This window comes from Rutidosis leptorrhynchoides, chromosome 9, assembly GCF_046630445.1.
Source record: "Rutidosis leptorrhynchoides isolate AG116_Rl617_1_P2 chromosome 9, CSIRO_AGI_Rlap_v1, whole genome shotgun sequence".
Classification (NCBI taxonomy): domain Eukaryota; kingdom Viridiplantae; phylum Streptophyta; class Magnoliopsida; order Asterales; family Asteraceae; genus Rutidosis; species Rutidosis leptorrhynchoides.
The window spans coordinates 321,008,704-321,020,528 of NC_092341.1; positions in this window are offsets into that span (position 1 = coordinate 321,008,704).

Sequence of the window (11,825 nt, forward strand, 5' to 3'; positions counted from 1 at the left end):
GATTAGATATAAAGGATATGTAATTTTGTTTTCATGTAAATAAGTCATGAATGATTACTCATATTTTTGTAATTTTATGAGATATTTCATGCTAGTTGCCAAATGATGGTTCCCACATGTGTTAGGTGACTCACATGGGCTGCTAAGAGCTGATCATTGGAGTGTATATACCAATAGTACATACATCTAAAAGCTGTGTATTGTACGAGTACGAATACGGGTGCATACGAGTAGAATTGTTGATGAAACTGAACGAGGATGTAATTGTAAGAATTTTTGTTAAGTAGAAGTATTTTGATAAGTGTATTGAAGTCTTTCAAAAGTGTATAAATACATATTAAAACACTACATGTATATACATTTTAACTGAGTCGTTAAGTCATCGTTAGTCGTTACATGTAAGTGTTGTTTTGAAACCTTTAGGTTAACGATCTTGTTAAATGTTGTTAACCCAATGTTTATAATATCAAATGAGATTTTAAATTATTATATTATCATGATATTATCATGTATGAATATCTCTTAATATGATATATATGCATTAAATGTCTTTACAACGATAATCGTTACATATATGTCTCGTTTAAAAATCATTAAGTTAGTAGTCTTGTTTTTACATATGTAGTTCATTGTTAATATACTTAATGATATGTTTACTTATCATAATATCATGTTAACTATATATATATATATATATATATATATATATATATATATATATATATATATATATATATATATATATATATATATATATATATATATATCCATATATATGTCATCATATAGTTTTTACAAGTTTTAACGTTCGTGAATCACCGGTCAACTTGGGTGGTCAATTGTCTATATGAAACATATTTCAATTAATCAAGTCTTAACAAGTTTGATTGCTTAACATGTTGGAAACATTTAATCATGTAAATATCAATCTCAATTAATATATATAAACATGGAAAAGTTCGGGTCACTACAGTACCTACCCGTTAAATAAATTTCGTCCCGAAATTTTAAGCTGTTGAAGGTGTTGACGAATCTTCTGGAAATAGATGCGGGTATTTCTTCTTCATCTGATCTTCACGCTCCCAGGTGAACTCAGGTCCTCTATGAGCATTCCATCGAACCTTAACAATTGGTATCTTGTTTTGCTTAAGTCTTTTAACCTCACGATCCATTATTTCGACGGGTTCTTCGATGAATTGGAGTTTTTTGTTGATTTGGATTTCATCTAATGGAATAGTGAGATCTTCTTTAGCAAAACATTTCTTCAAATTCGAGACGTGGAAAGTGTTATGTACAGCCGCGAGTTGTTGAGGTAACTCAAGTCGGTAAGCTACTGGTCCTACACGATCAATAATCTTGAATGGTCCAATATACCTTGGATTTAATTTCCCTCGTTTACCAAATCGAACAACGCCTTTCCAAGGTGCAACTTTAAGCATGACCATCTCTCCAATTTCAAATTCTATATCTTTTCTTTTAATGTCAGCGTAGCTCTTTTGTCGACTTTGGGCGGTTTTCAACCGTTGTTGAATTTGGATGATCTTCTCGGTAGTTTCTTGTATAATCTCTGGACCCGTAATCTGTCTATCCCCCACTTCACTCCAACAAATCGGAGACCTGCACTTTCTACCATAAAGTGCTTCAAACAGCACCATCTCAATGCTTGAATGGTAGCTGTTGTTGTAGGAAAATTCTGCTAATGGTAGATATCGATCCCAACTGTTTCCGAAATCAATAACACATGCTCGTAGCATGTCTTCAAGCGTTTGTATCGTCCTTTCACTCTGCCCATCAGTTTGTGGATGATAGGTAGTACTCATGTCTAGACGAGTTCCTAATGCTTACTGTAATGTCTGCCAGAATCTTGAAATAAATCTGCCATCCCTATCAGAGATAATAGAGATTGGTATTCCATGTCTGGAGACGACTTCCTTCAAATACAGTCGTGCTAACTTCTCCATCTTGTCATCTTCTCTTATTGGCAGGAAGTGTGCTGATTTGGTGAGACGATCAACTATTACCCAAATAGTATCAAAACCACTTGCAGTCCTTGGCAATTTAGTGATGAAATCCATGGTAATGTTTTTCCATTTCCATTCTGGGATTTCGGGTTATTGAAGTAGACCTGATGGTTTCTGATGCTCAGCTTTGACCTTAGAACACGTCAAACATTCTCCTACGTATTTAGCAACATCGGCTTTCATACCCGGCCACCAAAAATGTTTCTTGAGATCCTTGTACATCTTCCCCGTTCCAGGATGTATTGAGTATCTAGTTTTATGAGCTTCTCTAAGTACCATTTCTCTCATATCTTCAAATTTTGGTACCCAAATCCTTTCAGCCCTATACCGGGTTCCGTCTTCCCGAATATTAAGATGCTTCTCCGATCCTTTGGGTATTTCATCCTTTAAATTTCCCTCTTTTAAAACTCCTTGTTGCGCCTCCTTTATTTGAGTAGTAAGGTTATTATGAATCATTATATTCATAGATTTTACTCGAATGGGTTCTCTGTCCTTCCTGCTCAAGGCATCGGCTACCACATTTGCCTTCCTCGGGTGGTAACGAATCTCAAAGTCGTAATCATTTAATAATTCAATCCACCTACGCTGCCTCATATTCAGTTTTTTCTGATTAAATATGTGTTGAAGACTTTTGTGGTCGGTATATATAATACTTTTAACCCCATATAAGTAGTGCCTCCAAGTCTTTAATGCAAAAACAACCGCGCCTAATTCCAAATCATGCGTCGTATAATTTTGTTCGTGAATCTTCAATTGTCTAGACGCATAAGCAATCACCTTCGTTCGTTGCATTAATACACAACCGAGACCTTGCTTTGATGCGTCACAATAAATCACAAAATCATCATTCCCTTCAGGCAATGACAATATAGGTGCCGTAGTTAGCTTTTTCTTCAATAACTGAAACGCTTTCTCTTGTTCATCCTTCCATTCAAATTTCTTCCCTTTATGCGTTAATGCAGTCAAGGGTTTTGCTATTCTGGAAAAGTCTTGGATGAATCTTCTGTAGTAATCAGCTAGTCCTAAAAACTGGCGTATGTGTTTCGGAGTTTTCGGGGTTTCCCACTTTTCAACGGTTTCGATCTTTGCCAGGTCCACCTGGATACCTTCTTTGTTTACTATGTGACCGAGGAATTGAACTTCTTCCAATCAAAATGCACACTTTGAAAACTTAGCGTACAATTCTTCCTTCCTCAATACTTCTAACACCTTTCTCAAATGTTCACCGTGTTCTTGGTCATTCTTTGAGTGAATAAGTATGTCATCAATGAAAACAATGACAAACTTGTCAAGGTATGGTCCACACACTCGGTTCATAAGGTCCATGAACACAGCTGGTGCATTAGTTAAACCAAACGGCATGACCATAAACTCGTAATGACCGTAACGTGTTCTGAAAGCAGTCTTTGGAATATCATCTTCTTTCACCCGCATTTGATGATACCCGGAACGTAAGTCAATCTTTGAATAAACAGATGAGCCTTGTAGTTGATCAAATAAGTCGTCGATTATCGGTAGTGGGTAGCGGTTCTTGATGGTAAGTTTGTTCAACTCTCGGTAGTCGATACACAACCTGAATGTACCATCTTTCTTCTTGACAAACAAAACAGGAGCTCCGTACGGTGATGTGCTTGGTCGAATGAAACCACGCTCTAAAAGTTCTTGTAATTGGCTTTGCAGTTCTTTCATCTCGCTGAGTGCGAGTCTGTAAGGAGTACGAGCTATTGATGCAGCTCCTGGTACAAGATCTATTTGAAATTCAACGGATCGATGTGGGGGTAATCCCGGTAATTCTTTCGGAAATACATTAGGAAATTCTTTTGCAATGGGAACATCATTGATGCTCTTTTCTTCAGTTTGTACTTTCTCGACGTGTGCTAGAACAGCGTAGCAACCTTTTCTTATTAGTTTTTGTGCCTTCAAATTACTAATAAGATGTAGCTTCATGTTGCCCTTTTCTCCGTACACCATTAAGGGTTCTCCTTCTTCTCGTACAATGCGAATTGCATTTTTATAACATACGATCTCTGCTTTCACCTTCTTCAGCCAGTCCATGCCAACTATTACATCAAAACTCCCTAACTCTACTGGTATCAAATCAATCTTAAATATTTCGCTACCCAGTTTAATTTCTCGATTCCGGCATATATTATCTGCTGAAATTAATTTACCGTTTGCTAATTCGAGTAAAAATTTACTATCCAACGGGGTCAATGGACAACTTAATTTAGCACAAAAATCTCTACTCATATAGCTTCTATCCGCACCCGAATCAAATAAAACGTAAGCATATTTATTGTCAATAAGAAACGTACCCGTAACAAGCTCCGGGTCTTCCTGTGCCTCTGCCGCATTAATATTGAAAACTCTTCCGCGGCCTTGTCCATTCATGTTCTCCTGGTTCGGGCAATTTCTAATAATGTGGCCCGGTTTTCCACATTTATAACAAACTACATTGGCATAACTTGCTCCGACACTACTTGCTCCGCCATTACTCGTTCCGACACCATTTGTTCCTTTCGTTCTATTAACCCCTGGTCCGTAGACCTCACACTTTGCCGCGCTATGACCATTTCTTTTACACTTGTTGCAAAATTTGGTGCAGAACCCCGAGTGATACTTTTCACACCTTTGGCATAGCTGCTTCTGATTGTTGTTGTTGTTGTGGTTATTATTGTTGTTGGGATGATTGTTGTAGTTGCTGTTGTTGTTGTTGTTGTTGTTATTGGGCCGTTTGTTGTAGTTGCGATTGATGTTGCGATTGTTGGGATAATTGTTGCGATTATTGTTGTAATTGCTGTTATTGTTGTATTGGTGATTCTTATCACCGTTTTCCTCCCACTTTCTTTTGACTTGCTTCACATTGGCCTCTTCAGCAGTCTGTTCTTTAATTCTTTCTTCAATCTGGTTCGCTAGTTTGTGAGCCATTCTACATGCATGTTGCATGGAGGCGGGCTCGTGTGAACTTATATCTTCTTGGATTCTTTCCGGTAATCCTTTCACAAACGCGTCGATCTTCTCTTCCTCATCTTCGAACGCTCCCGGACACAATAGGCATAATTCTATGAATCGTCTTTCGTACGTGGTAATATCAAATCCTTGGGTTCGTAACCCTCTAAGTTCTGTCTTGAGCTTATTGACCTCGGTTCTGGGACGGTACTTCTCGTTCATCAAGTGCTTGAATGCTGACCACGGTAGTGCGTAAGCATCATCTTGTCCCACTTGCTCTAGATAGGTATTCCACCATGTTAACGCAGTACCTGTGAAGGTATGCGTAGCGTACTTCACTTTGTCCTCTTCAGTACACTTACTTATGGCAAACACCGATTCGACCTTCTCGGTCCACCGTTTCAATCCGATTGGTCCTTCGGTTCCATCAAATTCCAAAGGTTTGCAGGCAGTGAATTCTTTGTAGGTGCATCCTACACGATTTCCTGTACTGCTAGATCCAAGGTTATTGTTGGTATGTAGTGCAGCCTATACTGCGGCTATGTTTGAAGCTAGAAAAGTACAGAATTCCTCTTCATTCATATTCACGGTGTGTCGAGTAGTCGGTGCCATTTCCTTCAAAATAGTCAAATGGAACAAGTTAATCATACAGAATATTAAGAGTAGTTAATAGTATTTCGTAGCATAATATGAACTCATTTATAAAAGCTTTTTCTTCATATTAGCGTTTTATAAGTTTAAATTCGGGTAGTACCTACCCGTTAAGTTCATACTTAGTAGCTAATATACAATTCAACTACTACAATTCTATATGAAAAACTGATTATAATAATATTTCGCGTTCAAACTTTTACACAATATTTTACAAAGTTACAATACCGCTTATTTTACATATAGCATGAAATATAGCACACAGTAAATTTGATACAAGATGGTTGTGAAGATAATTCTAGCTAGTACACAAGTCGTTCAGCAAAGGCAATAAAGACACGTAATTCATACGTCCAGAAACAAGTCATGCATTCTGGTTTTAGTAGGATTACTTCCCATCCTTGGTCTTGTGGAACATAACCGTTATGGCCGTTGATAAGACAGCGTGTTGTAACGTCGTCAAAGGGACGAGGGTTACGTAATGTCCAACAGCCCCGTAACAATCTAAAAACCTCATTTCTTACCCCAATTACCGACTCTATCACTTGTGGGAACGTTTTGTTTAATAGTTGTAGCCCGATGTTCTTGTTCTCACTTTGGTGAGAAGCGAACATTACTAATCCGTAAGCATAACATGCTTCTTTATGTTGCATGTTAGCCGCTTTTTCTAAATCACGAAGTCCAATATTCGGATATATTGAGTCAAAATAATTTCTTAACCCATTGCGTAAAATAGCATTTGGGTTCCCCGCAATATATGCGTCAAAGTAAACACATCGTAACTTATGGATTTCCTAATGTGATATCCCCCATCTTTCGAACGAAATCCTTTTATAAACCAAGGCATTCTTGGAACGTTCTTTGAATGTCTTACAAACTGATCTCGCCTTAAATAGTTGTGCCGAAGAATTCTGACCGACTCTAGACAAGATTTCATCAATCATGTCTCCGGGTAGGTCTCTTAAAATATTGGGTTGTCTATCCATTTTGTGTTTTTATACTGTAAAATAGACAAGAGTTAGATTCATAAAAAAAATACTTATTAATACAAGCAATTTTTACATATATCATAAAGCATAAGCACACTATATTACATATATTACACCACACGAATACAACTATCTTATTTCGACTCGCTTGTTTCTTCTTCTTCGGTTTTGGTTCGTTTTGCCAAGTTTCTAGGGATATATGATGTTCCCCTAATACGAGCCGTCGTTTTCCACATTGGTTTAGAAAAACCTGGTGGTTTAGAGGTTCCCGGGTCATTGTTACAACTTAAGGACTTCGGGGGTTGACGATACATATAAAGTTCATCGGGGTTGGAATTAGATTTCTCTTTTTTTATGCCCTTTCCCTTATTATTTTCTTTTGCCTTTTTATATTCAGTTGGGGTAATTTCTATAACATCATCGGAATTCTCGTCGGAATCCGATTCATCGGAGAATTGGTAATCCTCCCAATATTTTGCTTCCTTGGCGGAAATACCATTGACCATAATTAACCTTGGTCGGTTGGTTGAGGATTTTCGTTTACTTAACCGTTTTATTATTTCCCCCACCGGATCTATTTCTTCATCCGGTTCCGATTCTTCTTCCGGTTCCGACTCTTCTTCCGGTTCCTCTTCGGGAACTTGTGAATCAGTCCACGAATCATTCCAATTTACATTTGACTCTTCATTATTATTAGGTGAGTCAATGGGACTTGTTCTAGAGGTAGACATCTATCACATAATATCAAACGCGTTAAGAGATTAATATATCACATAATATTCACATGTTAAAAATATATAGTTTCCAACAAAATTTGTTAAGCAATCATTTTTTAAGTAAACACGGTCGAAGTCCAGACTCACTAATGCATCCTAACAAACTCGATAAGACACACTAATGCAAAATTCTGGTTCTCTAAGACCAACGCTCAGATACCAACTGAAATGTCCCGTTCTTATTGATTAAAAACGTTCCATATTAATTGATTTCGTTGCGAGGTTTTGACCTCTATATGAGACGTTTTTCAAAGACTGCATTCATTTTAAAACAAACCATAACCTTTATTTCATCAATAAAGGTTTAAAAAGCTTTACGTAGATTATCAAATAATGATAATCTAAAATATCCTGTTTACACACGACCATTACATAATGGTTTACAATACAAATATGTTACAACAAAATAAGTTTCTTGAATGCAGTTTTTACACAATATCATACAAGCATGGACTCTAAATCTCGTCCTTATTTAAGTATGCGACAGCGGAAGCTCTTAATAATCACCTGAGAATAAACATGCTTAAAACGTCAACAAAAATGTTGGTGAGTTATAGGTTTAACCTATATATATCAAATCATAATAATAGACCACAAGATTTCATATTTCAATACACATCCCATACATAGAGATAAAAATCATTCATATGGTGAACACCTGGTAACCGACATTAACAAGATGCATATATAAGAATATCCCCATCATTCCGGGACACCCTTCGGATATGATATAAATTTCGAAGTACTAAAGCATCCGGTACTTTGGATGGGGTTTGTTAGGCCCAATAGATCTATCTTTAGGATTCACGTCAATTAGGGTGTCTGTTCCCTAATTCTTAGATTACCAGACTTAATAAAAAGGGGCATATTCAATTTTGATAATTCAACCATAGAATGTAGTTTCACGTACTTGTGTCTATTTTGTAAATCATTTATAAAACCTGCATGTATTCTCATCCCAAAAATATTAGATTTTAAAAGTGGGACTATAACTCACTTTCACAGATTTTTACTTCGTCGGGAAGTAAGACTTGGCCACTGGTTGATTCACGAACCTATAACAATATATACATATATATATCAAAGTATGTTCAAAATATATTTACAACACTTTTAATATATTTTGATGTTTTAAGTTTATTAAGTCAGCTGTCCTCGTTAGTAACCTACAACTAGTTGTCCACAGTTAGATGTACAGAAATAAATCGATAAATATTATCTTGAATCAATCCACGACTCAGTGTATACGTATCTCAGTATTGATCACAACTCAAACTATATATATTTTGGAATCAACCTCAACCCTGTATAGCTAACTCCAACATTCACATATAGAGTGTCTATGGTTGTTCCGAAATATATATAGATGTGTCGACATGATAGGTCGAAACATTGTATACGTGTCTATGGTATCTCAAGATTACATAATATACAATACAAGATGATTAAGTTATGGTTGGAATAGATTTGTTACCAATTTTCACGTAGCTAAAATGAGAAAAATTATCCAATCTTGTTTTACCCATAACTTCTTCATTTTAAATCCGTTTTGAGTGAATCAAATTTCTATGGTTTCATATTGAACTTTATTTTATGAATCTAAACATAAAAAGGATAGGTTTATAGTCGGAAAAATAAGTTACAAGTCGTTTTTGTAAAGGTAGTCATTTCAGTCGAAAGAACGACGTCTAGATGACCATTTTAGAAAACATACTTCCACTTTGAGTTTAACCATAATTTTTGGATATAGTTTCATGTTCATAATAAAAATCATTTTCCCACAATAACAACTTTTAAATCAAAGTTTATCATAGCTTTTAATTAACTAACCCAAAACAGCCCGCGGTGTTACTACGACGGCGTAAATCCGGTTTTACGGTGTTTTTCGTGTTTCCAGGTTTTAAATCATTAAGTTAGCATATCATATAGATATAGAACATGTGTTTAGTTGATTTTAAAAGTCAATTAGAAGGATTAACTTTTGTTTGCGAACAAGTTTAGAATTAACTAAACTATGTTCTAGTGATTACAAGTTTAAACCTTCGAATAAGATAGCTTTATATGTATGAATCGAATGATGTTATGAACATAATTACTACCTTAAGTTCCTTGGATAAACCTACTGGAAAAGAGAAAAATGGATCTAGCTTCAACAGATCCTTGGATGGCTCGAAGTTCTTAAAGCAGAATCATGACACGAAAACAAGTTCAAGTAAGATCATCACTTGAAATAAGATTGTTATAGTTATAGAAATTGAACCAAAGTTTGAATATGATTATTACCTTATATTAGAATGATAACCTACTGTAAGAAACAAAGATTTCTTGAGGATGGATGATCACCTTACAAGATTGAAAGTGAGCTAGCAAACTTGAAAGTATTCTTGATTTTATGTAACTAGAACTTGTAGAATTTATGAAGAACACTTAGAACTTGAAGATAGAACTTGAGAGAGATCAATTAGATGAAGAAAATTGAAGAATGAAAGTGTTTGTAGATGTTATTGGTCGTTGGTGTATGGATTAGATATAAAGGATATGTAATTTTGTTTTCATGTAAATAAGTCATGAATGATTACTCATATTTTTGTAATTTTATGAGATATTTCATGCTAGTTGCCAAATGATAGTTCCCACATGTGTTAGGTGAATCACATGGGCTGCTAAGAGCTGATAATTGGAGTGTATATACCAATAGTACATACATCTAAAAGCTGTGTATTGTATGAGTACGAATACGGGTGCATACGAGTAGAATTGTTGATGAAACTGAACGAGGATGTAATTGTAAGCATTTTTGTTAAGTAGAAGTATTTTGATAAGTGTATTGAAGTCTTTCAAAAGTGTATAAATACATATTAAAACACTACATGTATATACATTTTAACTGAGTCGTTAAGTCATCGTTAGTCGTTACATGTAAGTGTTGTTTTGAAACCTTTAGGTTAACGATCTTGTTAAATGTTGTTAACCCAATGTTTATAATATCAAATAAGATTTTAAATTATTATATTATCATGATATTATCATGTATGAATATCTCTTAATATGATATATATACATTAAATGTCTTTACAACGATAATCGTTACATATATGTCTCGTTTAAAAATCATTAAGTTAGTAGTCTTGTTTTTACATATGTAGTTCATTGTTAATATACTTAATGATATGTTTACTTATCATAATATCATGTTAACTATATATATATATATATATATATATATATATATATATATATATATATATATATATATATATATATATATATATATATATATATATATCCATATATATGTCATCATATAGTTTTTACAAGTTTTAACGTTCGTGAATCACCGGTCAACTTGGATGGTCAATTGTCTATATGAAACATATTTCAAATTAATCAAGTCTTAACAAGTTTGATTGCTTAACATGTTGGAAATATTTAATCATGTAAATATCAATCTCAATTAATATATATAAACATGGAAAAGTTCGGGTCACTACAAATGATACGAATTGTTGTAAGTAAACTCTATCAATGGAAGATGCGAATCCCAAGAACCACCATATTCTAAGATACGTGCTCTCAACATGTCTTCTAACGTTTGAATCATCCGCTCACTTTGATCGTCTGTCTGTGGATGATAAGCTGTAATTAGGTTCACACGGGTACCCAAATTCTGTTGTAAACTATTCCAGAAGTTAGATACAAACCTAGTATCCCTGTCAGAAACTATTGACAATGGTATACCATGTCAACTAACTATCTCTTTCAAGTACAATTCTGCCAGATCACTCAACGAAGCAGTTTCACGAGTAGCTAAGAAGTGAGCACTCTTAGTTAGATGATCCACTATCACCCAGATCATGTCATATCCCTTCTGGGTTCGGGGTAATTTGGTTACAAAATCCATCGTTATATGATCCCATTTCCACTGAGGAATTTCCAACAATCGTAGAGACCCATACGATTTTTGATGTTCTGCTTTAACTTGCGCACACATATGACATTTTTTGACAAAATTTGCAACATCTGTCTTCATTGTCGGCCACCAATACAACGCTTTCAAATCTCTGTACATCTTAGTACTACCTGGATGCACTGTCAGTCTATATTTATGCGCTTCTGTAAGGATTAAATCCCTCAAATCTCCAAGCATATGCACCCAAATTCGGTCTTTATAGGTCTTTAATCCTCTAGAATCATTACATATGTCAAATTTTCTTTTGGTCATTTGCTCAGTCTTTAGGTTTTCATCATTCAATGTTGCTAACTGAACTGTTTTCAATCGATCTATCAAGTCTGAAACTATCTCTATTCTCATGAATATGACATTTTTGACTGTTTTCTTACGACTCAGAGCATCTGCGACTACATTTGCTTTACCCGGATGGTATTTGATTTCACAATCATAGTCTTTAATCAGTTCTTGCCATAGACGTTGATGCATT